The 27,276-nt window shown below is 39.4% G+C and overlaps 1 pseudogene; it reads left to right on the top strand.

The window, feature by feature from the left end:
* The window catches only part of LOC124243310 (phosphatidylcholine translocator ABCB4-like), a 79,423-nt pseudogene that overhangs the window by 31,528 nt on the left and 20,619 nt on the right, over positions 1-27,276 (top strand).

Genomic DNA, 27,276 nt, shown 5'->3' with positions numbered 1-27,276 from the left:
AAGTAGCAGAAAGAGAAATTAAGAATACAACCCCATTTACAATTGCAACAAAAAGAATAAAATACCTTGGAATAAACTTAACCAAAGAGGTGAAAGACCTGTACACTGAAAACTATAAGACGTTGTTGAAAGAAATCGAAGAAGACACAAAGAAATGGAAAGATATTCCGTGCTCTTGGATTGGAAGAATTAACATTGTTAAAATGTCCATACTTCCAAAAGCAATCTATAGATTCAATGCAATCCCTATCAAAGTTCCAACAACATTTTTTACAGAAATAGAACAAAGAATCCTAAGATTTATATGGAACAACAAAAGACCCCGAATAGCCAAAGGATTCCTGAGAAAAAAGAACAAAGCTGGAGGTATCACACTCCCCGATTTCAAATTATACTACAAAGCCATAGTAACCAAAACAGCATGGTACTGGCACAAAAACAGACACACAGATCAATGGAACAAAATTGAGATCCCAGAAGTAAACCCACACGTTTACTAATATTCGACAAGGGAGCCAAGAGCATACGATGGAGAAAGGAGAGTCTCTTCAATAAATGGTGTTGGGAAAACTGGGCAGCCACATGCAAAAGAATGAAAGTAGACCATTCCCTTACACCATGCACTAAAATCAACTCAAAGTGGATTAAAGACTTGAATGTAAGACCCGAAACCACGAGACTTCTAGAAGAAAACATAGGCAGTACGCTCTATGACATTGGTCTGAGCTGCATATTTTCAAGTCCCATGTCTGACCGGGCAAGGGAAACAAAAGAAAAAATGAACAAATAGGACTACATCAAACTAAAAAGCTCCTGCACAGCAAAGGAAACCATCAACAAAACGAAAAGACAACCTAACAATTGGGAGAAGATATTTGCAAACCACATATCAGATAAGGGGTTAATATCCAAAATATACAAAGAACTCATACAGCTCAACAACAAAAAAACCCAACAATCCAATTAGAAAATGGGCAAAAGATCTGAACAGAGATTTCTCCAAAGAAGAAATACAGATGGCCAACAGGCATATGAAAAGATGCTCAACATCATTAGCTATCAGGGAAATGCAAATCAAAACTACCATGAGGTATCACCTCACTCCGGTCAGAATGGCTATAATTAACAAGACAGGAAACAACAAATGTTGGAGAGGGTGTGGAGAGAAGGGAACCCTTGTTCACTGCTGGTGGCAGTGCAAACTGGTGCAGCCACTGTGGAAAGCAGTTTGGAGTATCCTCAGAAAATTAGGAATAGATCTACCATGTGATCCAGCTATTCCACTGCTGGGTATTTATCCAAAGAACTTGAAAACACAAAGGCATAGAGATACTTCCACCCCTATGTTCGTTGCGGCATTATACATAATAGCCAAGACTTGGAAGCAACCTAGGTGCCCATCAAGGAACGAATGGATATAGAAGATGTGGTATTTATACATGATGGACTACTACTCAGCCATAAGAAATGATGAAATCCGGCCATTTGTGACAACATGGATGGACCTTGAGGGTATTATGCTGAGTGAAATAAATCAGAGGGAGAAAGCCAAATACCATATGATCTCACTCATAAGTAGAAGAAAAAAACGACAAAAAATATCAGATAGCATTGGAGATTGGACTGGTGGTTACCATTGGGGAAGGGGAGAGGGGGGAGGGCAAAAGGGGTGATTAGGGTCACATGTGAGGGGATGCACTATAATTAGTGTTCAGGTGGTGAACATGATGTAACGTATACAGAATTTGAAATATGATGTATATCCGAAAAAAAAAAAGATCATGTCATCTGCAAACAGCGAGAGTTTCACTTCTTCACTCCCTATTTGGATTCCTTTTATTCCTTTCTCTGGCCTAATTGCTCTGGCCAAAACCTCCAGTACTATATTGAATAAGAGTGGTGATAGTGGGCATCCTTCTCTTGTTCCCGTTCTCAGGGGGATGGCCCTCAGTTTTTGCCCATTGAGTATGATTTTGGCTGTGCGTTTGTCATATATGGCCTTTATTATGTTGAGGTAATTTCCTTCTATCCCCATTGTGTTAAGAGTTTTTATCATAAATGGCTGCTGGATCTTGTCAAATGCTTTCTCTGCATCTACTGAGATGATCATGTGATTTTTATTCCTCTATTTGTTGATGTGGTGTATCACGTTGATTGATTTGTGGATGTTGAACCATCCCTGTGTCCTTGGTATGAATCCCACTTGATCATGATGCATGATCCTTTTGATGTATTGCTGAGTCCAGGTTGCCAAAACTTTGTTGAGGATTTTTGCATCTGTGTTCCTCAGCGATATTGGCCTGTAGTTCTCCTCTTTTGTGCTGTCCTTGTCAGGCTTTGGTATAAGAGTGGTGTTGGCCTCATAGAATGTGTTAGGAAGTCGTCCATCTTCCCTAATTTTTTGAAATAGCTTGAGAAGGATAGGTATTAAATCCTCTCTGAAATTTTGGTAAAATTCCCCAGGGAAGCCATCTGGTCCTGGGGTTTTCTTCTTTGGGATGCTTTTGATTACTGTTTCAATCTCTTTACTTGTGATTGGTCTGTTCAGATTGTCTCTTTCTTCTTTACTCAGCTTTGGGAAATTGTAAAAATCTAAGAATTTATCCATTTCCTCTAGGTTATCCATTTTGTTGGCATATAGTTTTTTGTAGTATTCTCTTATAATCCATTGTATTTCTGTGGAGTCTGTTGTTATTTCTCCTCTTTCATTTCTGATTTTGGTTGTCTGAGCTTTCTCTCTTTTTTTCTTTGTAAGTCTAGCTAGGGGCTTGTCAATTTTATTTATCTTCCCAAAGAACCAACTCTTTGTTTCATTGATCTTTTCTACTGTCTTTTTTGTTTCAATAGCATTTATTTCTGCTCTGATTTTTATTATTTCTCTCCTTCCAGTTACTTTGGGCTTTGTTTGTTCTTCTTTTTCTAATTCAGGTGTAATTTGAGATTGCTTATTTGGGATTTTTCCTGTTTGTTGAGGTGTGACTGTATTGTGATGAATTTCCCTCTTAATACAGCTTTTGCTGCATCCCATATGAGTTGGTATGGTATATTATCATTTTCATTTGTCTCCAGATATTTTCTGATTTCTCCTTTAATTTCTTCAGTGATCCATTGCTTGTTCAATAGCATATTGTTTAGTCTCCACATCTTTGTCCCTTTCTCGGCTTTTTTCTTGTAATTAATTTCTACCTTTATAGCATTATCATAGGAAAAGATGCTTGTTATTATTTCAAATTTTTTAATTTATAGAGCCTTGCCTTATTTCCCAACATATGCTCTATCCTTGAGAATGTTCTGTGCACACTTGAGAGGAATGTGTATTTTGCTGTTTGTGGATGAAATGTTCTATACATGTTTATTAAGTCCAACTTGTTTAGCTTTTCATTTAATTCCAATGTTTCCTTGTTGATTTTCTGCTTGGATGATCTATCCATTGATGTGAGTGGGGTGCTGAGGTCCCCTACTATCATTGTGTCATTATTAATATCTTCTTTTAGATTTGTTAATAGTTGCTTTATGAACTTTGGTTGCGTTGGGTGCATAGATATTTATAAGCATTATTTCTTCTTGATGGAGTGTCCCTTTGATCATTATATACTGCCCCTCTTTGTCTCTCTTTACCTTTCTTATCTTGAAGTCTACTTTGTCTGATATCAGTATTGCAACACCTGCTCTCTTTTGTTTGCCATTTGCTTGGAGTATTGTCTTCCACCCCTTCACTCTGAGCCTGTGTTTGTCATCGGAGCTGAGATGTGTTTCCTGGAGGCAGCAAATTGTTGGGTCTTGTTCTTTAACCCATCTTGCCACTCTGTGTCTTTTTATTGGAGAATTTAATCCATTTACATTTACAGTGATTATTGATGTATGAGGGCTTAATGCTGTCATTTTATCATTCATTTTCCAATTTTCCTGCATTTCCTTTGTTTCTTGTCTTGTGTGTTTTGGTCTACCCATTGAATTATGAAGTTTTTTACGATGTGTTTCTTTCTTTTTTCCTTATTTATTTTTTGTGTCTGTGTTCTACTTTTTTGTTTAGTGGTTACCCTGAAGTTTGTATTCAGAATTTCATGTATAATATAGTCCGTTTTCTGATGACCTCTTTTTTCCTTAGTCTATACCAATTCAGTCCCTTTCCTCCTCCCCTCCTAAGTTGTTGTTCTCATATCTTATTCCAACTTGTGTTGTGAGTTTGTGGTTAAAGTGACAAGATTGTCTTTGTTTTTGGTGTTTTCCTTCCTTTTAGCCTAATGCTATAGTTGGATATTTGCTATCCTATTCTGATTCTGTCTACCGATTTATCTCCTTACTCTGTGTTTTGTGATCCCTTTCTCCCTTTTTTCTTTTCTCAGGTATGAGGGCCGTCTTGAGGATTTCTTGTGGGGCGGGGGGGGGGGGGGGGGTGTCTTGTGGCTACAAAGTCCCTTAGCTTTTGTTTGTCTGGTAAAGATTTAATTTTTCCCTCATATCAGAAGGATATTTTTGCTGGATAGGGAATTTTTGGCTGAAGATTCTTGTCTTTAAAGTTTTGAATATGTTGTAATACTAGCTTGTAAAGTTTCTGCTGAGAAATCTGCTGAAAGCCTGATAGGGGTTCCTTTGTAGGTTATTTTCTTCTGCCTTGCTTCCCTGAGTATTCTTTCTTTGTCATTCATTTTTCCAGTTTTACTAGTATATGCCTTGCAGTAGGTCTTTTTACATTGACTAATCTAGGTGATTTGGAAGCTTCCTCCACACACATTTCCCTCTCTTTCCCTAGATTTGGGAAGTTCTCTGCTATATTTTTTTGAGCACACTTTCTACTCCATTCTCCTTCTCTTCACCTTCTTGAATACTTATAATTCTTGTGTTGCATTTCCTCATTGAGTCGGATATTTCTCGGAGACTTTCTTCATTTCTTTTTAGTCTTAGTTCTCTCTCCTCCTCTGTCTGGAGCATTTCAACATGTCTGTCTTCGATTATGGTGATAGACTCCTTATGATGTCCACTTGAGCATTCAGGGAATCCATATTTTGTTTTATCTCTTCCATTGTGTCTTTCATCTCTAATATTTCTGATTGGTTCTTCTTTATAGTTTCAATCTCTTTTGTGAAGTAGCTCCTGAATTCATTGAATTGTTTCTCTACATTCTCTTGTACCTCATTGAGTTTTTTGATGATAGCTATTTTGAATTCATTGTCATTTAGCTTACATATTCCTGTGTCCTCAGGACTGAGTTCTGGGTGCTTGTCATTTTCTCTCTGGTCTGGAGATTTGATGTAGTGTCTGATGTTGGAAGGTTAGCTCTTTCTCATTCTGATATCATTCAGTTGCAGTTACAGCCTATTGCCACTGGGTGGGGGTTGAGAGCTGTGTATTCTGAGCCCTCAGCCTTCAGCCAAGATCCCAGGGGCTGGAGCCCGCTGAGCACATTGAGGGGAGGGTCACTTTCTCCTGTGTGCCCTCTGGGATTTCTTGATCAGCTCTCACTATCTGGTCTCCTGGGGTCTTGGCTTGTTGAGGTTACCCTGCATGAAAGCTTTTGCCCCGTTAAAGGGCTTCCCTCTAGGCTGCAAGAGCCCATGGGAGTCCTGGGTGAGCCCCAGAAGGAGGGACCCCTCCCCAACTCCTTCCCTCAAGGGTTCTCCTGCAACAGCAATTGCAGTCTTTAGAGGAGAGAGCGAAGTTCTCTCTTACCCCATTCCAGCTCCTCTGAGGGGGGATCCAGCCTCTCTGCCTTCCATCATGTGGCTGCGTGTCTCTCCAAGGTTTTTGTGTTGTTAGGATGTCTTCTGTTGGAGTATGGATGCCCCTTTTTGTTGTATGTTGGAGGGGAGAGAGTCCCAGGCAAGTCCACTCCGCTATGATGCTGACGTCACTGTATTTTGATTTTTCAATGAAAGTTACTAACCACAGTGCTTCATACCTATGTGCACTCTCCTACTCATAGTGTTACCGTCCTGGAGGGGCAAGAATAGAATCAAAAGAGAGCCTCCATGGTGAGTTTATGAAATGATTCCAAAAGGTTCCATTTTATACTTTTTTTCCCACACATTCCAGAAAGGTTAAAGGTACTTCCTTTGTTTGGGCCTGCCTTTCATCCCCGCTCATCCTAAATTAGCAGAAGTTCCAAATTTCTTTTTTTTTAATTTAAATTTTTGTTTTTATAGCAGTAACATTGGATCAGTAACATTATATAACTTACAGATGTGCATCATAATATATTTCAAATTCTGTGTAGATTACCTCATGTTCACCACCCAAAGACTAATTGCTTAATTACAATGTGCTTAATCCCCTTTCCCCCTCTTCCCTCCCCCCTTCCCCTCTGGTAACCACCAGTCCAATCTCTGTTGCTATGTGTTTGTCATTGTTTTATCTTCTACTTATGAGTGACATCATATGGTATTTGACTTTCTCCCTTTGACTTATTTCATTTAGCATAATTCCCTCAAGGTCCATCTATGTTGTCAAAAATGGCCAGATTTCATCATTTCTTATGGCTGAGTAGTATTCTGTTGTGTATATATACCACATCTTCTTTATCCATTCTTGCCTTGATGGGCACCTAGGTTGCTTCCAAGTTTTGGCTATTGTGAGTAATGCTGCAATGAACATAGGGGTGCATGTATCTTTATGCATTTTTGTTTTCAAATTCTTTGGATAAATACCCAGCAGTGGAATAGCTGGATCATATGGTAGATCTATTCTTAATTTTCTGAGGAAACTCCATACTGTTTTCTATAGTGGCTGTACCAGTTTACACTCCCACCAGCAGTATATGAGCAAATTTCTTAATAACTGGTGTCCTTGAATCTAGGATATTTATTTGCCAAGGTCTTGTCATTACTGGGGTGTCTGAGAGCTCTGAAAAAAAAAGTCTCTTTGCATCAATTCTCTACTCTAGCCAAAATTTCTTGGTTAAGGGTGATAGCTGCTAACTTTTAAATTCACAAATACATATTTTGTTTCTCCTGCACACCAGCCATTCACTCACAAGTCTGAGCCCCATTCCTCTGTTTCTTTATGTTGACATAGCATCAACCTATTATTATCATAATGATAACACAGTCACTGTTAGCAGTTTACTCATCACTATTAGTATCATGAATGTAATTAGATTGATCAAAGTATTTCCTATATGCCTTATCATACATGGACCAAGCCATGCTACTTCCACATCAGTAAATATTTATGAATGCTTCTTTGAGGTTTACATACTAAAAATCAAAGAACAGTCTTAAATGTTGTCCAGTAGAGATATGCTCTAGTCTCTCTCTTTTTTGTGGTACAACTCTTTTATATTTATTTGAGCACAATTAATTCATCTGGTTATTTTAGTGTAAGGACTGAAGTAGAAAGACCACATTATTTTTTTTCCTGAATGACTACACAGTTGGCTCAATACCATTTATTGTATAGTTCCCCTTTTCCCTACTGATAGAGAATGCCATATTTATCATATACTAATTCTTAAATGTTTTATATCTATTTCTAGATTCTTTAATTTGTTCTATTGATCAAATGTCTATTCATGTGATAGCATCCCCTGGATTTTACTGTGTTAGTTGCTTTTTATGTTCTAATATCTGGCAATATTCCTCTCTCATTAACTTCTTTTTCAGAATTTTCATGGCTTCTCTTTTTTAAAAAATTGAGCAATAGTTCATATACCATAAAGTTCATCCTTTTCAAATGTAAAATTCATTGGTTTCTAGTATAGTTACAAGATTTTGTGACCTTGACCACTGTCTAATTGCAGAATATTTTCATCATACCAAAAAGAAACCTCATACCCATTTAATAGTCACTCCCCATTCCATACTCATACATAGCCCTTGGTAACCATTAATCTACTTTCTGTCTTTATGGATTTGCCTATTCTGGACGTTTCGTATAAATGGAATCATACATTGTGTGGTCTTTTGTGACTGGCTTCTTTCACTTAGCATAATATTTTTAAGGTTCATCCGTGTTGGAACATGTAGCAGGATGTCATTCCTTTTTATGACCCAATAATATTCCATTGTATGGATATACCACATTGTGTTTATCTTTTAATCAAATGATGAACATTTGGATTGTTCCCACTTTTTGGCTATTATGAATTTAGCCTCTCATTTTTAATTTATACTTTTAACTACTTAGGTGAATTAAGCTATAGTCTAATAACTGTCCTAATGATGTGGTTTTATTGCTTCCGAGTAGGAGTGTTCTTATCAAGCTAGTAGAGCTAGTGAGTATCAAAAAGAGTAATCACTATTAATGACATAACATGGGTAATTTGATGAGTATTTTCCAGGGTTTAAGTGGCCATTCATAAACCCACCAAACCAACTTGTGAGTTCACTGAACCACTTAGAGGGATGATTTGTAGATTTTAGCATGAAAAACATCACCTGGGGTGCTTGTTAAAAATCAGAGTTACTGGCCCCACTCCAGAGACTGTGATTCAGATGGTCTTTGAACCATCCAGATCTCCGAGGTACATTTTCACCTAAGTTTCCTGCATGTAGTCCATCATAATTACAGTTAGAATCAGGCACTTCCAAAGAAACTCTACAGAACTGCTCTGGAGAAGGCTGGATGCGGCAAAAACTCCCCTAACAGGTTTCTGCTAACCTCTCTAGGATATTACATAACTCAGAACTAGGGCCACTTAGGCAAGTATGAAATCACTTGAGAAGGGCCAAACCTTTTCTTGTTTTTTGGAGTAAACACTGACACTACTGTAGGCTTCCAGAGTTATCCATCCTCATACTGAAGGGATTGGCCTCCTTCCTGGTCCAGAAGCTAAGTCTCACTTAAACCTTTCATAGATGAGTGATGCCTTTGTGCCCTAATCACATGGAGAGTGTAAGCTACTCTCTCATCCACCATGAGCACGTCCATCTATGTGCTTAATTGTGTATGTTAATTGACAGTGCGATGACCTTGTAACCATGCTGCCCCACACATTTGTCCTTTTCTCCATTAGGCCAGAGAAGGCCAGACTACCATTGTGATAGCACACTGATTGTCTACAGTCTGAAATGCAGATGTCATTGTTGGACTTGAGATGCAGTCATTGTGGACCAAGGAAGCCACAGTGAACTGATGAGGAAGGAAGGGGTGTACTCAAAGTTTGTCAAAATGCAGGTCACTGCTTCCCAGGAAGTTTTCCTGCTGTTTGCTCCTCAATATAGTGTTCTGTACTTTGTTACAATATCACACAGCTAATGCCATACTGAGAAATAAGTATTCAGGAAGATGCCTAAAAGTATACATCTGGGACTTTAATTCACAACGAGTGAAAGAATCTCTCAAGGCAAGGGAGGAGCAAAATAAAGGAAAATGCCAAAAACATTTTGAGCTCATTCCTTAGGACAGAGATTCTCTTTTTTGTGTGTGTGTGTGGAAAGATTTGCCCTGAGCTAGCATCTGTTACCAATCTTCCCCCTTTTTTTCCCTCTTCTCCCTGAAGCCCCAGTGCATGGTTGTGTATCCTTCTAGTTCTTCTATGTGAGCTGCTGCCACAGCATGGCAACTGACAGATGAGTGGTGTGGTTCCATGACCAGGAATGAACCTGGGCTGCCAGAGTGGTGAAAGCACAGAACTTTAACCTCTAGGCCTTCAGGGCTGGATCAGGACAGAGATTCTTAATTGTCTGGGGAATGTGTTCAAACTAACAGGTCCTTTCCACCCTAAGATTAGGGCGATCAAAGTGGTGGTAGGAGTAAGAGGGCAATGCCAGGATCTCTAGTCATTGGGGGAGGTCGTAGGTGATTTAAAAATGCTTCCCAGATGATCCTAATAAAATCAATAGGAGGATTCCTGGCTCTAGGAAGCAAACAATTTGGTTTTCTTTTAAAAAAAAATCATTCATTCTAGTTCCTAAAACAGATGATATTGATAATTATTGGTTTATCTTATTGCTGAACAAGACACTTTATTTTGCAAATAAAATTTGCAAAATAAAGAAATCTAAAATTTTTTCTATAAGCATGATTCTTATAATATTTGTAAAAGTGTATGCATTTGCTTTGATATAACTGTAACTAATATGTATGTACATATGTTTGTTCTTTTTTTCTTAACATTCCAGATATACATCATCTAGATACTATCATTTTAATGGCTACACAGCAGTCCGTTATATTAATGTATAATAGATTGCTTACTCATTTCTCTAAAGTTGGAAACTTGGTTTGTTTCTAGTATTTCTCTTTGGGAGCATGTGTGGGTCCAAAAAAGTTAAGTAAAAAATTTGCTTTGTTCAAAAACCTCCCCCAAAATAAAAGTCCAGGACCAGATAGCTTCTCTGGAGAATGCTACTAAACATTCAAAGAAGATTTAATACCTATCCTTCTCAAACTATTCCAGAAAATTGAGGAAGATGGGGCACTTCCTAACACATTCTATGAAGCCAACACCACCCTGATCCCAAAACCAGGCAAGGACAACACAAAGAAGGAAAACTACAGGCCAATATCACTGATGAACAAAGATGCAAAAATCCTCAACAAAATTCTGGCAAACCGAATACAGCAATACATTAAAAAGATCATACACCATGATCAAGTGGGATTTATACCAGGGACACAGGGATGATTCAACATTCACAAGCCAATCAACGTGATACACTACATTAACAAAATGAGAAACAAACCACACAATCATCTCAATAGATGCAGAGAAAGCTTTCGACAAGACCCAACATCCATTTATGCTAAAAACTCTCAGTAAAATGGGTATAGAAGGAAAGTACCTCAACATAATAACGGCCATATATGACAAACCCATGGCCAACATCATACTCAATGGGCAAAAACTGAAAGCCATCCTTCTGAGAACAGGAATAAGACAAGGGTGTCCACTCTCACCACTCTTATTCAACATAGTACTGGAGGTTTTGGCCAGAGCAATTAGGCAGGAAAAAGAAATAAAAGGAATCCAAATAGGCAATGAAGAAGTGAAATTCTCACTGTTTGCAGATGACATAATCTTATACATAGAAAACCCCAAAGAATCCATAGGAAAGCTATTAGAAATAATCAAGAGCTACAGCAAAGTCACAGGGTATAAAATCAACTTACACAAATCAGTAGCATTTCTATACACTAACAATGAACTAACAGAAAAAGAACTCAAGAACACAATCCCATTCACAATCCCAACAAAAAGAATAAAATACCTTGGGATAAACTTAACCAAAGAAGTGAAAGACCTATACAACGAAAACTAGAAGACTTTCCTGAAAGAAATTGATGACGACATAAAGAGATGGAAAAACATTCCATGAACATGGATTGGAAGAATAAACATAGTTAAAATGTCCATACTACCTAAAGCAATCTACAGATTCAATGCTATCCCAATCAGAATCCCAATGACATTCTTTACAGAAATAGAACAAAGAATCCTAAAACTCATATGGGGCAACAAAAGACCCCAAATTGCTGAAGTAATCCTGATAAAAAAGAACAAAGCTGGAGGCATCACAATCCCTGACTTCAAAACATACTACAAAGCTACAGTAATCAAAACAGCATGGTACTGGTACAAAAACAGGTGCACAGATCAATGGAACAGAATTGAAAGCTCAGGAATAAAACCACACATCTCTGGACAGCTAATCTTCAACAAATGAGCTGAGGGCATACAATGGAGAAAAGAAAGTCTCTTCAACAAATGGTGCTGGGAAAACTGGACAGCCACATGTAAAATAATGAAAATTGACAATTCTTTTCCACTATTCACAAAAATAAACTCAAAATGGATCAAAGACCTAAAAATAAGACCTGAAACCATAAGGCTTCTAGAAGAAAATATAGGCAGTACACTCTTTGACATCAGTATCAAAAAGATCCTTTTAGACACCATGTCTTCTCAGACAAAGGAAACAATAGAAAGAAGAAACAGATGGGACTTTGTCAGACTAAAGAGCTTCTTCAAGGCAAGGGAAAACAGGATTGAAACAAAAAAAACAACCCACCAATTGGGAAAAAATATTTGCAAGTCATATATCTGACAAAGGGTTAATCTCTATTCTATAAAAAGAACTCACACAACTCAACAACAAAAAATCAAACAACCCAATCAAAAAATGGGCAGGGGACATGAACAGACATTTCTCCAAAGAAGATATACGGATGGCCAATGGACACATGAAAAGATGCTCATCATCAGTAAGCATCAGGGAAATGCAAATCAAAACTACACTAAGATATCACCTTATACCCATTAGAATGGAAAAAATAACCAAAACAAAAAGTGACAAATGTTGGAGAGGTTGTGGAGAAAAAGGAACCCTCATACACTGCTGGTGGGAATGAAACTGGTGCAGCCACTATGGAAAACAGTATGGAGTTTTCTCAAAAAATTAAAAATAGAAATACTGTATGACCCAGCCATCCCACTACTGGGTATCTATCCAAAGAACTTGAAATCAGCAATTCCAAAAGTCCCATGCACTCCAATGTTCATTGCAGCATTATTTACAATAGCCAAGACATGGAAGCAACCTAAGTGCCCATCAACTGATGAGTGGATAAAGAAGATATGTTATATATATACAATGGAATATTACTCAGCCATGAAAAAGGATAAAATCATCCCATTCACAAAACATGGATGGACCTTGAGGGTATTATGTTAAGTGAAATAAGCCAGATATAGAAAGACAATCTCTGTATGACTCCACTCATAGGTGGAAGTTAAACATGTAGACAAAGAGAACAGATTAATGGTTACCAGGGGAAAGGGGGATGGGGAGTGGGCACAAAGGATGAAGGGGTACACCTACAACATAACTGACAAATAATAATGTATAACTGGAATTTCACAAGGTTGTAAACTATCATAATCTTAATAAAAAGTAAAAAAAAAATTGTTTTGTTTTCTAACATGTAACTTAACTCCTCTGAGCTTCAGTTTCCATATTTGAAATACTAAACCTACCATTTGAGGTTGTTATAAAGTTAAGAAATAAACACCCGAATATACTAAAAACCACTTTAAAAGGGTGAATTTTATGGTAAGTGAATTATGTCTCAATAATGTTGTTATTTAATTTTTAAAAAGAAGCACCTGACACAAAATAAATGCATGAGAAATAATAGTTATTGAAATTTACAAAGTCCCCAAAATGAAAATATAAAATGAAAAGATAGAAAGTTTTATAACTCTTGCTTCAATTTGCTAGGGAATGTTTGTTCTCCAGCAGGAGGGGATTAATCATAGTGTCTTTGTTAATGGCTTCCATATGGCTTAGCCATCATAGGTCCCTATCATTTCACTGGTTAAAAAGTATATATAATGTTACTTTAATTCACTTTTAGTTTTCATTTCATTGATGGTCACTAAGGCTCTGCGGTTTTGCCAGTGATGAGATGCTGGGTCCTCGGATGAGGTAACCACTTTCTCCCCTGGTTGGCCTATTCCTGTGCCCCTGAAAGAATGACCTTCTGCTCTCATCAAGACTTTAGGCTGGGAGACTGCCAAAGGGATACAGTCAGCTCTGACCTTTCTATGTCCTATTCCCTAGGCTTTCTCTCCTAGGAAAAGTTGTACAATTAAAGACTGAACAGTGGCCTGGTGTGATAGAAAAGGCCTGTCACCAACTAAGCAATGGGTTTGGGCAAGTCATTGGCTTTTCGCGTCCTCACTTTTAAATGAGCATGGCCTGCGCTAAGATGACCAATGATGTTTCTACCAGCTCTGACATCCTATATTCTTAGGCCTTTTCAACTTCTTTGCATTGATACTCACACATTTCCCACTTCTGATTTTGGTTTTGCCTTACCTTTTACTTGTTAGTACTGTTGGAGAGATGGAGGAAAGAGCCCCAGTGAGCCAGAGAGTTCACTAAATGCTCAAGCTAATGCTGCTTCGTTTTCCTCAATCTCCAAAGACCAACATAATGTTAATACAACCTTTTCTTGGTTTTGTTTCTAAGCAGAATGATCACTGCTTTTCTATTAGGTTGACTATTAGCTCTTAGTTGTTTCTTTTAAATGTATCTTAATTTTTTTCTGATTATAAATGTAATGCATTCTTATTTTTAAAAATCAAAGCATTTTAAAAAAATCCAAACATAGCTATCTCAGAAATTTGAAAGTCTCCCATAATGCAAACCCCTGCTGATAACCACTGACAGCCATTTAGCATTTATGTTTCATCTTTGATAGCCTAAAAGAGCTAAATAATATATCCAGATTTCTTTAATTATTCATGAGATTGAGCATCTTTTCACACGTTCATTGGCCATTTGTATTTATTTTCTGTGAAAGAATCTGTTCCTGTATTAGGCCTTTTTTCTGTTGGGTTGTTTATAATATTCTTATTGATTTATAAGCAGTCCTTGCATAAAAAGGAAATATGCTCTTCTCTTGTGTGTATTAGAAATATTTTTCCTGCTTTGTTCTTTCAATTTCACTTTGTTGTTTGTTTGGCTGCCATAAAAAAGCTCTAAAATTGTATGTAATTAGATAATCATTTTTTTCTTCTGTGTCTTCAGGATTTGGGGTTGTTCTTTCTTTTTTTTATTGCAGTAACATTGGATTATAACATTATATAACTTTCAGATGCACATTGTAATATATTTAGAATTCTGTGTAGATTGCATCATGTTCACCACCCAAAGACTAATTACAATCCATGGGGTTGTTCTTAGAAAGGATATTCACCCTTGTTTCCTTTCAACATTTATTGTTTTACTTTTTTTTTCTCTTTTGAGGAAGATTAGGCCTAAGCTAACATCTGCCACCAGTCCTCCTTTTTTTGCTGAGGAAGATTGGCCCTGAGCTAACATCTGTGCCCATCTTCCTCTATTTTATATGTGGGATGCCTGCCGCAGCATGGCTTGATAAGCAGTGTGTAGGTCCACAGCCGGGATCCGAACCCGTGAAGCCCAGGCCGCTGAAGAGGAGTGCGTGAACTTAATGACTGCACCAACAGGCTGGCCCCTATTGTTTTACTTTTTCCAATTAAATATTTGAGCCAGCAGAAGTATATTCAGGTATAAGAAATGAGGGATTTTGGCTTTAAATATACTTTTTACCACCTGTGAAAAGTGGCTATCTTGGCTTTGGAGCTCAGTGACCTCAGCATCCACTAAATGAGGGCTTTAAGTAAGGCACAGAAAAAAATATTATGAGAGAGAAAGAGGTAATGGTCATTTGGTCATAGGAGAAGGCTAAAATCAGAATGGGCTTAATGGAAAAACTATCCGAGATGGACTGCTTGATAGCATGGATGAAATTAGAAAAGGAGGAAAAGATAAGGGGAGGCATTCATAAGAGGTGGTCCAGTTTAACTTGCCATGAGCCAGATTTTTGCGGAGCCAGGCTCAAGCATGTGTTGGGGAGCTGTGGAAGATTTTTGAGCTGGGGCATGATTTGAGCAGAGCTGCCCTTCAGGAAAATGAATCTGGTAGCAGTGTGGGAGTGGATGGAAGTCTTTAGGTTGGGTTTGGTTGAGAGATGGTATAAATAGTTCCAGTTATAAGTAACTAAGGAAGTCTACCAATCAGAACATATCTTTGTATTGTTGTTCAAGGCAATATATAAGCATATGTGCAAAATTCTGTTAGTTGTTGAAAGCACAACTGGAAAGCTAGCACCAAGTAATATGCAGAGATCAAGACAGACAGGCTACTGTAGGTGCAGTTGGGCCCTAGCCATGGGATTGAGTTGGGGACAGGGCCTGAAGGAGAGGAGTAAGAACAAGACAGTACTACAAGGACTGAGGTCCTGGACAAACCATTTAGCTGTGTCCTTAGAGATGGAGGAAGCAAACATGGAACCAGACTCAAAGTTAGATTCCAACAAGGTTGTCTTGATGTTCTCTGACCCGGCATTGAGCTAGAGGTCTTTAAATTACCCCTCCATCCCGGCCCCCCTTAAGGAGAGAATTGATCCCAAAGCTGGCAATGAAGCAGAGCCTGCAGGTTGTGTCACCTGGGGTGAGGTGTGAGTCTGAGCAGGAGTGTAAGGAAGAGAGAGAATCAGTCATAAGGAAAACAGATTAATTGCCTCCTGTGGGGAGTGACTAGCTTTTCCTTGTTTGTATCTTTAAAAATGAGTCCCTGGTAGTGTTTGTATTTATTCTTCTTCCCTTTCATGGTGGTCATGATTTGTTCTGTGGATTCTTGAGTATTGAGGAAATTCCTACATACTTACTGGATGATGAAAAATTTGCCTTTTAATTTTTAGAAATACTTTTATAATCCAATTTTCATATTGTTCAAATAGAACGTCACCTTTCTGTCCTTTTAACCTTTTTTACTTCTGTGTGTTGATACACTTCTTTACAGTTTTGCAGCTAACCTTGATTGAGAAGCTGTTATGGAATCTAAAAAGTCTTGACACACATAACATGCAAAGTGGCTTTATGGTTATAACCTTGGAGGTTATCTCCATCTGGACATACATATACATATGCATGCACGCACACACACACGTGTGCACAATTTAACGTTTTGCTCTTCTTTCAGACATTAGGAGACGAGCTCCAGTCAGAAGAATTTGCCATTGAATTAAACGATGAAAAGGCTGCCGTGGGTATGGCCCCAAATGGCTGGAAATCTCGCATATTTAAGAATTCTACTCATAAAAGCCTTATGAATTCTTGAAAGTATCAAAATGGCATTAATGTGGAAACCTATGAACTTGTTGGTTGTTTTTTAATTGAATTAAATCTTTTATTGTGTGTTTTGCTGTTGAAATTCTTAGCCTTGCAAGTATATTGCAGGCAGAGGTTATTCCTACTAAGAGCTGTACTCTTTTTGAAAAAAGGAAATTTCAAAGTTTAAATGTATTTGACAATGAATTGAAATCAATTCCAATTAAAAATGGGTTTCCAATGGAAAAAATAGATGATGCTTAATATTAACATTAGATATCACATTTATCTTTGAGATCCAGAGATAAATAAGACTTGTCTAAAGGAAGAGGCCCTGAGAATTGCACGTTCTATTAGGTAGGATACATTTGATTGCCTATACTAGGAAACACAGAATAACATCAATTTAAGCAAATTAAGAGTTTTTATTTCTCTTTCACATGACAAAAAATCTTAGAGGTGAGAAACGCAGGGCTGGAATAGTGGCTCTACAGTTACCACAGATTCAGGCTCCTTTCATCTTTATCCTCACTATCCTGGCATGGGGCTTCCATCCGCAGTGATCTAGAATGACTCTTGAAGCTCCAGCTGTTGCATCCATGTTCCAAGAAGCAGCAAGAAACGAGAGATTTTCCAGAAGTCCCACACAATACTGTTACTTATATGTCATTGGCCATAACTTAATCACTTGGCCCTACCTAACTACAAGGGAGGAGAGAAAATTGAATCTTTTTACTGTGTGCATTGCCACTCTGAATTAGATTGGAATTCTCTTACTAAGAAAAAGGGGAGACTGGCAAGAAATAGCAAAATTGTACATTCTTTAACATTTCTCACCTGAAGAGTTGGGATATTATTAATTCAAGTTAATAGAAACTTATATGGAGAAGGAATTCATTCTAAGAAAAGATATTTTCTTATTTCAAGAAATTGTTTGAGAATAATTTTGATGTTATTTATTGATAAAGCCTGAGTTTAATTTTACTCTCATGTTGGCCTGAAGCAGCTAATCATACTGAGAGTTCATTGTGTCTGTTTTTCTCTGCCCATAATATTATTTACTGCAGAAATTACAAGGGCTCTCTTAGAGGTCTTAATCTTGGTATATTTATGGAAAGAATAGCAATTATACAGTTGTGGAGCTGCATTATCGTAAGTAAGATAAACAGTTTCCCCCTTTTTGGCTTTGGAAGCATCCACTTTTCACTTCCTCATTTATCTTGAGAGTTATGCTGCTAAACCTTTAGAGTCTGGTATTTTAGAGGAGCACTTCTCTTGGAGAAATACACAGAAAAGAGGGAGAGGCATAAAATGCCACAGTCCACAAGATTGTCATAAGTACCGTCATAGAAGGATAAACAATATGCCCAAGGAGAGGAAGAACTTTAGTCTGATTAGAGGGTCCTGAGAAGACCTATGGCGTGTGTTGAAGAGCAGCCTAAGGAAAAGGCTCCTTTATCAGGCTGGAGACCCGGACTTAAAGATAATGTTAAATAGGAGAAAAAAAACAACTAAAATACAGAGAAAATGGTTGGGTTGAAAGTCAAGGCTGAGTAGAACCTACTGCTTTGTTCTCTGTTTCGTAGTGACAGAAACATGACCTAGTAAATGACCATAAGGCTATGGGATTCCATAGGCACCTTTTGTATCTAGTTTAATATTAAACTACCTCTATCGTCAGAATATTCTCCTTTATATGACCTAATTTCTTCATGCTTGACCAGATATTGAGTTCAACATTTGCTGAGAATCTGATGTGTGCCAGGCGTTGGGCTAGTTTCTAGGGATATAAAGACATAGTCTTCACCTTAAAAAAAAAAAAAAAGCTCACGTATTAGAAAAGGAGACTGTAAACAAATAGGAAAAAAATCATGGAACAAGCTAAGCTATGAAATAAAAGAAGTCTGTGCAGGAACAGCGGTAAAAGAAAAGGGGGATAATTAATTTGTTTTTGTGAGTTGGGAACATGTCACAGAAAAGGCATCACTGCGCAAGGTTCTGGGGGTGACAAGACCAGGCCCATGTTCTCAGGTTAATAATGGTATCCTACATTTGTAAGGATCTTTACCTATCTATTCATGGGCATTGTCTCTTTTGACTCCAACATCATCCCTGAGTTGAGTTGGGACTTGAATTTTAAGGCATTTTGTGCCAAAATCCTGCTTCTGCTCACTCTGCTCAGGCTGGAATAGGGATGGGCTGGTCACACCATGAAGACTGTTTCTTGGGTGAACAACTCACGCTCACTTTATGCTGTGTAATCAATGGACATTGTTAACATTTTATAATATACTGTCCTACTCTAGTGGTTTGCTGTAGACTGGTCAGTCTCTGCACCTAGTGTGCAAATGCCTTGAGGACACTTTCATGTGTCCTCTTCCATGTCTACAAACTCTGCTAACTGTTGTGTTATCACCAGTGTGTCCTGATATGTATGTGTTCTAGGATGAAACTATGCCACCAGCGTCTTTTCTGAAGATTCTGAAACTGAATAAAACGGAATGGCCCTACTTTGTGGTGGGAACAGTATGTGCCATTGCCAATGGGGCACTTCAGCCAGCATTTTCTATCATATTTTCAGAGATGATAGCACTAAGTGTGAAAACGTCACTTAACAGCTTGAATTAAATCAGTTCATCATTAAATCAGTTCTCATTCCAACCTCAGCACTGGGTCCATATTGGAGTAAAGCAGCCTCAAATTAAATTAAGCCAAAGTTTTTAATTCCCTTTTGAGGAAAGCTGTGAGACAAAAAAAAAAGTAGAACTGCTCCAAGTTACAATATTAATGAAACTATAAACTGTAAAATCACTGAAGAACACATTGTAATTAGCTCCCTTGATTTGGGTGAAACTGGTGTCAGGTGATGATCCCCATCCCACGTGGAGAGGAGAGGCGCATCTCACAGGAAGGCTGGGAGCGGGTGGGGGAGGGGAGAGTTCAAGTCATAGTGTTTAAGAGGCCAAGCTCTGGGCACAGAGCAACCTCACCGCTTAATAGCTGTGCAAACTTGGGCAAGATGCTCTCCCTTGCCGTACCTGAGTTTCTTCATCTATAAAATAAACCTACCTCACAGGATGGCTGAGAATTAAAGAGATTATATAGGTAACTATATGGAAAGCATTTAAGAGTGTCTGCCTCATAGTAAATTTTCAAAAAGTTAAAACCACCACATCATTGTTTGGTAATCCTTCCAAGGCTTGGGGACTCTGAGACTAAGAAGGAAAACTCATATTATCGAACTATTAAATTCTTTGGGGAATATTTATAGGAAGTTATCAGAGATATCTAAGGCTCAGTAAAACTCAGCATTTATATTGTATAATCTAGTCAACCTCTGACATTGTTGGAGAGACTTTTTTGTTGAAGATAAATTATTCTCCATCATGTTAAGAGTGTATTATGCTTGTGACATTGGAATTGGTCTACAATTAAGACCACAAGCCAAACAATAAATAAATTAGAAAGAACTATCTAGATGTTTTTCAATTACGAAATAAAGCAATCTCTGGCTCTCTTGCAATTCAAGAGCTGTGTGGACTGTGCTTATGTTTTTGGGCATCTCCTTTGTGCCAAATGCTGCTCAAGGCACTGGAGATACAGCAGGAAACAAAATAAACCACGTGCTGCCCTCAAATAGTGTACTATCTGTTGGCACAGACATACATACAACACACAGATGAAAAGGAAATATGTAATGTGTCCGGGGATAGCAAGTGTTTTAGAAGCAGGATCGGGCCATAGAGAGGCTGGAGACGGGGTGTTGTGTCACTTAACTTGGTTAGGGGAGGCTTCTCTGGGCAAAGGCCCTGTGGGGTGAGGGGTGGAGGGCAGGGGCTGGGTCAGGGAGGAATTCAGGCAGAGGGAACAGCGAGTGGAGAGGAAGAAGAACAAACACTGAAATGTGCAACCATGCACTGTGCATACGCAGTGTTTCACCCCATGTTCATAACCACAGTCCTCAGATTCATAGAGACAGAAAGAGTGGTGGTTCCCAGAGGGCTGAGGGAGGGCTGAGGGGGAGTTACTTTTTAACGGGTACAGAGTTTCAGTTGGGATGATGAAAAGGTTCTGAAGGTTGCACAACACTGTGAATGTACCTAATGCCACTGAATTGTACACTTAAAAATGGTTAAAATGGTAAACTTTATGTTATGTATTTTACCACAGTAAAAAGCCACATATTCAAAGCCTAGTTTTAAAAATGTGATGCTAAAGCCATTATTTATGGGAGGAATAAACGAGGACCGTGTAATCCAAGTGGGTATTTTAAATGTTCTTTTGTAGATTTTTGGACCAGGGGATGATGAAATAAAGCAGGAGAAGTGCAACATGTTCTCATTACTTTTTTTAGGTCTGGGAATGATTTCTTTTTTTACTTGCTTCCTTCAGGTAGGTACCTATGATTAGATCTTCTCATTGAGTCTATATTCAATTAGAGAATATAGATTATCTATTAATTAGATTTTTATTACCTACTAGTATAGATTAATTATCAACTAATCAAAGCCTAATAGAGCTTCCAAATCTCAGACTGAAATGAATTGCAAACACAACTGGCACAGGGCTCTGTTAGAGGGCAGCCTCCGTAGCAGAAGGAATTCTGACTTCCCGGTGTGCTAAATTATATTAGGTTACAGGTTTGCCCTCAGCAAACATTCATGACCAAGGAAAAAGGAGACTGGAATTCAAAGGAGAACCAGTTAAACTCAACTATTTATAAACTGGGAAAAATCAGCACAATGGCATTCTCTTTTTTTGTTATTACTCTTTACATAATATCAAGTAAATTCTCTGATCTTTTCCTCCTTAATTGATGAACTATTTGCAAGAACATGCATTATGTTGTATATAAATATTGTGGACCTGGCCAAAATGAACAGGTAAACCTTGCTCTGATTGTACTTATCTACCTAGACTTTTGCCCAATTTCTTTTGTCTCTTTAACTCAGTGAGCACCACATGGGGCTTTCCAACTCAATTCCTGAAGTCAGTAAATAATGTTTGCTAGTCATGCCTAGCATGCTTGTCTTTTATCATTGCTAAACCAATGGCAAAAGTAAGCCAAGCTTTTCCTTTAGAAATTATTGCCTTTCTAGCAGCAACTTGATCCTATCCAGCCCCAAGCACTGGTGTGTTAGGGAATGGAGCTAGTTATGTAAGTGGGTTTTGGAGGCTGCACGAACAGAGGGCTGATGGATAGAACTGTGGTGCCCACATTGGCCTTGAGCAATCTGCCGGCAAAGGAAGGAGGAGACCAGGCAGTCTGGTCCTGGACACCTGGGGCAGACTCACCCCAGGCAGCATGAGCACCCATCCTCCTGGCTTAGTATAGACTTCTGATGTGTCCTCTCCGGTATCCACTCCACCACACACCTACGACACTCAGAGTGACTGGAGGTTCCCACCCATCCCAGATGCCCGGAAGCAAGCCCAGCTGTGGACATCTGGGTTACTCTCTAGTTTGAACATGGTAGAATTAGAAAGAGGGAAATTGTTTGGCAAGGATGCTTGGGGAGGAAGAGTAGCCTAATTGTTCCCCAATGTGAGAGCAGGGGGAGCTGTGACAGGGAACCAGCAAACTCACTGGGGGCTTGATACTCCAGACAGCCTCCCCCCCTCCACACTACATGAACCAAAATGCATTCCTGTGTAGACTTTTACTTCCATTTTTGACCGTTTTGTTTAAAGTATTCAGAACACACTGGAAGTTGTAATTAAATACAATATTATTCTCACTGAGATGTTGTCATTGAAAGTTTTGAAAAGGAAACCTATTTAGAATGGTTCAGAAGCCAGAACTGGACACTTTTAAGGTTTTTGGTCTTATGAGTCTGCTGCAAACTAATGATTTAGCAGTACATGAATTTTAGGTTGGGACTTTGAGTTAGTATTTGGTCATATACTTTTGTTATTTGAATAGTTGATTAACATATAAGGAATGTAAAAATCACTGTGAATACACCCACTTGTGTCAGAATACTAGTGATGATCAAAAGGAATAATGGGTTTTTTTTCTCAACTAAGGTTTCACATTTGTGTAGCCGCCCCTGACACAGGAAGGGTTAATAATCACTGGAAAAAGCTTCCCAACAAACTATGACCCAGAGGTGAGAAGGCCGGTTAGCCAATGACGGGTAAGACCCCCTGGGGGGGCAACCTAAGCCAGGCTGCGGCCGCTCGGGGGCACAGATGGAGAAACAATATCGATATCAGGAGCAGGAGGGACCGTTGCCTAAGAAACCTTGCCTGCTCCGAGATAAAAATATAAGAGCACAGCAATAACATGATAATATCAAAACAGAGGCCAAGGGAGGGCTCCTTGAGAAATCACTAAGAATTCTTGGCATTCGCTAATTACTTCATCCAGAACACCTGTGTATGTTTAACAGATGTAAGCTATGTATATATTGAAACGCTGGTTATAATAAACTCAGAGTGGTCATCAGCCCTCTCCGCATCTATCCTGATGTGTACATTGGATTGCGACACCGACAATTTGGGAAAGCTGGTGAGATCCTCACCACAAACTTTCGGTCAATGGCTTTTAAAGCAATGCTAAGACAGGTAGGAGCGGGGCCAGCCCCGTGGCCAAGTGGTTAAGTTCGTGCACTCCGCTTCGACAGCCCAGGGTTTCCCCAGTTTGGATCCTGGACGCAGAAAATGGCACCGCTCATCAGGCCATGCTGAGGTGGTGTCCCACATAGCACACCAGAGGCACTCACAACTAGAATGTACAACTATGTCCTGGGGGGCTTTGGGGAGAAGAAGAAGAAAAAAAGAAGATTGGCAATAGATGTTAGCTCAGGTCCCAATCTTTAAAAAAAAAAACACAAGTAGGAGCGTGCCCTGGAGAATGCCTTCTGTTTCATCAGCCTCTTCCTGTCACCTGCTCTTCCACAGCATTCCTGAATTGCAGTTCACATCCCGCCTCCCTCCAAGGTGTTCACGCAAGGACTGGTCAGGGCCCTGCACATTGTCCTGGTCCTTTAGTATCCAAAGACCTCTCAGGGTTTTCATGGGAGTAGGCTTAATTTAGGTAGATTTTTTGGCTTGCTTTGCAGCCATCTCTATCCATGTGGACACTACCATTTCTGGGACATGTGTCTCTTCTCTGGATTCTCTGTAGGCCCCTGGGACTCATTTGAGACTCCAGGATTTCCTTTAAACAAAGGAAAAGTGGTTGGTAGTATTCATGTACCACAATTGACCATACTAATTACAGGTTTTCCCAGGTGTTGGTAATTGAGTTTTGTTTCTATCTTATTTGAGCTCCGTTTTCACATTAATTCACTCAGTTATTACTACTGTATACCAGACAGTGTGCTGGTAGCTGAGACTATAAATGCATTATCTGCACTTTTGGGAAGTTCACAGTCTAGTGTAGGACACGTGGGAAAATGTGCAAACATGAATTCTCTATTTTTATAGAGAAGGCTTCAGAGGGGGCCACAATATTATCCATCCAATTGACAGGAATTGATTACATTCCTGTTCACAAAAGGGCACATAGCAGATATCATATTTTGAGCAAGTTTGAGTTTGCAAAGCTTTTCTCAATATCTTTTTTTTTTTTCCCCAACCCCCCCCCCCCCCCCCCCCCCCCCGCCGGTACATAGTTGTATATCTTAGTTGCATGTCCTTCTAGTTGTGGGATGTGGGACGCTGCCTCAACGTGGCCTGACGAGCGGTGCCATGTCCGCGCCCAGGATCCGAACCCTGGGCCGCAGCGGAGCGCGTGAACTGAACCGCTCGGCCACGGAGCTGGCCCCCTTTCTCAATATCTTTTAAACTGTTGCTATATAAGGAAAATTACTTTATGTTAAACTAAAAGATGCTATGGATGAGTAACAATTAAGATCATATCTAAGATACACTCTTTTTCTTCTTCTCCCCAAAGCCCCTGTACATAGTCATATATCCTAGTTGTAAGTCCTTCAAGTTCTTGTTTGTGGGACGCCACCACAACATGGCCTGATGAGCAGTGTGTAGGTCTGTGTGTCCAGAATCTGAACAGGCAAAACCCGGGCCGCCTGAGCGGATCACATGAATTTAACTACTACACCACTGGGCCAGCCCCTAAGATACACACTTTTAATCCTTGTTTTAAAAAAACAGAAACATGGTGAGAAACCAGGGCTGATTTTCTCATGCCTAGCATTTACAAGAAAGAGCCCTGTCCAGCACAGCTCCCCCGACCCTTTATGAGAGAGACACCACCACCATATCAGGGAGGAAGTGTCCATGGTACAAGTTGTGAGGCTTGGGTGCTGGAGCGCCCACGTGCCCCTGCAACCTCATGGGAAGCAGCAGGGAGCACAGCAGCAATCTGGAGAAGATCCCTACTCCTGCCCCCCATCAGTGGTGCTCTCCTTGTCACAGCAGAGCAGCCTGGGGGCTTCAGTCCTCATGGACTCAGGGGGCGGGGGGCTCAGGGCAGGGACCAGGGCTCTGCACTGCATGTGAGGTCTTCAGTACCTCAGTTTAGTGTAGATATTTCCTCAGCATTGAAGGTTTGGGAAGTTTCATCAGATTCTCTTTGCTTGTTTTGTTTTAATTTTGAACTAGTTTACAGCTGTATTTTGTGCCGTAGGACAGGAGCTGGTTTGGAGATCATAAAAACAGTACTGGTGCACTTTCCACAAGACTTGCAACTAATGCCTCCCGAGTCCAAGGAGTGTGTAGACTGCACTCTTCTATTGTTTTTCTTTAACACGGTTTTGAATAAACATATGGTATGACTGCATCCGTTAAGCTGCCCTCAGCTGGAAATAACAGAAAACTCAACTCAAACTGGCCTAAACAATAAAGAGGAAGGGTAGACTTCAGGGTTGATTGATCCACTGGTTCAAAAATGTGATGAAGGACCCAGGTTCTCTGTCTGTGTGGCTCTGCATGGCTTTCAGTCCTCAGTGTTGGCTTCAACTTAAGGCTTGTTCCTCATGGCCACAAGATGGCTGCCAGTAGCAACTAGAGCCACAGGCTTCCTTGTTTCCCGTCCAGTGAAAGAGAGCACACATCTGTACCTCCTACCTCCAAACAAACACCCTTCCCTTAAGTCTAATTCAGGCTAATCTGGGTCATGTGCCCCACCCTGAATCAAGAACCAGCTCCTGGGAATGTTGTGCTCGCCCTGACTTGGGTCCCCTCCCCCCCGGAGCTGAGATCTGTTGCTCTGAGGCTCACTGCTTCCACACAACGCAGGAGAGTGGCCAGAGTCAACTGCAGTGTCTGCTACAACAGCCCTTGATTTCTGAGCGATATAAACAGTGATTGACCTTTTATGTGCTTTATGGCAGATGGTCTCTTAGGATATGTACACTTTGCAACAGATGGTCTTGGAGTATGTAAATTTCCCTCTTACACGTTTGAAGCAGATGGTCTTTAAAATGACCAGAGTACACTGGGGTTAGTTTCCTCTTTAAACATTGCCTTCATGAAAAGGTCCATGTGCCCCACAGCCTATCCCCAAAGCAGAGCAGCCAATTACATGGTTCTGTAATACTGAATTCATGTGGGCAGGAGAGAAATGAGAGTTGAAAGGCATAATCAAAGGAAAACCTGGCAAGCCTCATGAGTCGAGTATGGGTGTCTAGGGTTTATTGTAATCACAGGGAAAAAATGTCAGCACAGGCACAAACTCTCTCATCACTGTGACCAGGAAGCCAAAGGCTGGAGCTCATGGATTTGCAACTTAAGACTCAGTTGGCTGTCTTCTTTTGCTCTTCCAGGCCACTAGGACCAAGTTGGCTTTAATTGCACAGAATACAGCTAACCTTGGAACTGGTATTATCATATCATTTATCTATGGTTGGCAGTTAACCCTTCTGTTGTTATCGATTGTTCCAATTATTGCTGTATCAGGAATTTTTGAAATGAAAACATTGGCTGGAAATGCCAAAAGAGAAAAAAGAACTGGAAACTGCTGGAAAAGTGGGTCAAATAAGGCTTCAATTCGTGTATTATTTTTAGACGTGTTTTATTTGAATTATTTATTACGGCATACGGGTTTTAATAATTGTGCTCACAACTAATAATTGTCAACACTGTGCATGAAAGTTTACTGTAATAATAATATCTATAACTTGAAAATGGGCTAATTAATGTAAAGCTTTTAGCCTGTAGAAAGCACCTAACGTGTAGTTATTACAGAGAATCTCTGAATTTCCAAAGTTCATTTTCCCTTTTACTTCATAACCCCATGCAATTGTTAAGATAAATGTCACCCCTGTTTTACAGATGAGGAGTCCTAGGGCGGAGAACATAAATGAATTGTTGAGGTAGGAATTTGCAGGTACTTAAGAGACGTTCTTTTCTTCTTGGCTGTGATTTCTACAATTAAGGTGGGCAGCCACCAGACGGCAGTAATTCTTCGATCTGTGATTCTAACTAGAAGGGCAATTGGGCAAATATGTACTTGGGCCTTACTATGTGCCAATTATTGTGCTAAGTATTTATATGCACCAACTCATTATATCCTCACAATAATCCTGTGAGGCAGGTACTGTGTTACCCCAATTTTACAAATGAGGAACCTAAGAAACAAGTTAAAGCCATGGCTAGGATTATGTGTTTAAATGTGTCTAAATCTACATATAAACATTTTACTTACTAAACATTTGTTCTTATATGCACATGCGTTTAAACGTTTAAATGTAGATTACAGCCAGGAATTTTTTACTTTTGTTTACGTAAATATT

This window comes from Equus quagga, chromosome 8, assembly GCF_021613505.1.
Source record: "Equus quagga isolate Etosha38 chromosome 8, UCLA_HA_Equagga_1.0, whole genome shotgun sequence".
NCBI classification, from domain to species: domain Eukaryota; kingdom Metazoa; phylum Chordata; class Mammalia; order Perissodactyla; family Equidae; genus Equus; species Equus quagga.
Note: the sequence above shows the minus strand (reverse complement) of the source record. Positions and strands in the feature narration are given on the sequence as shown.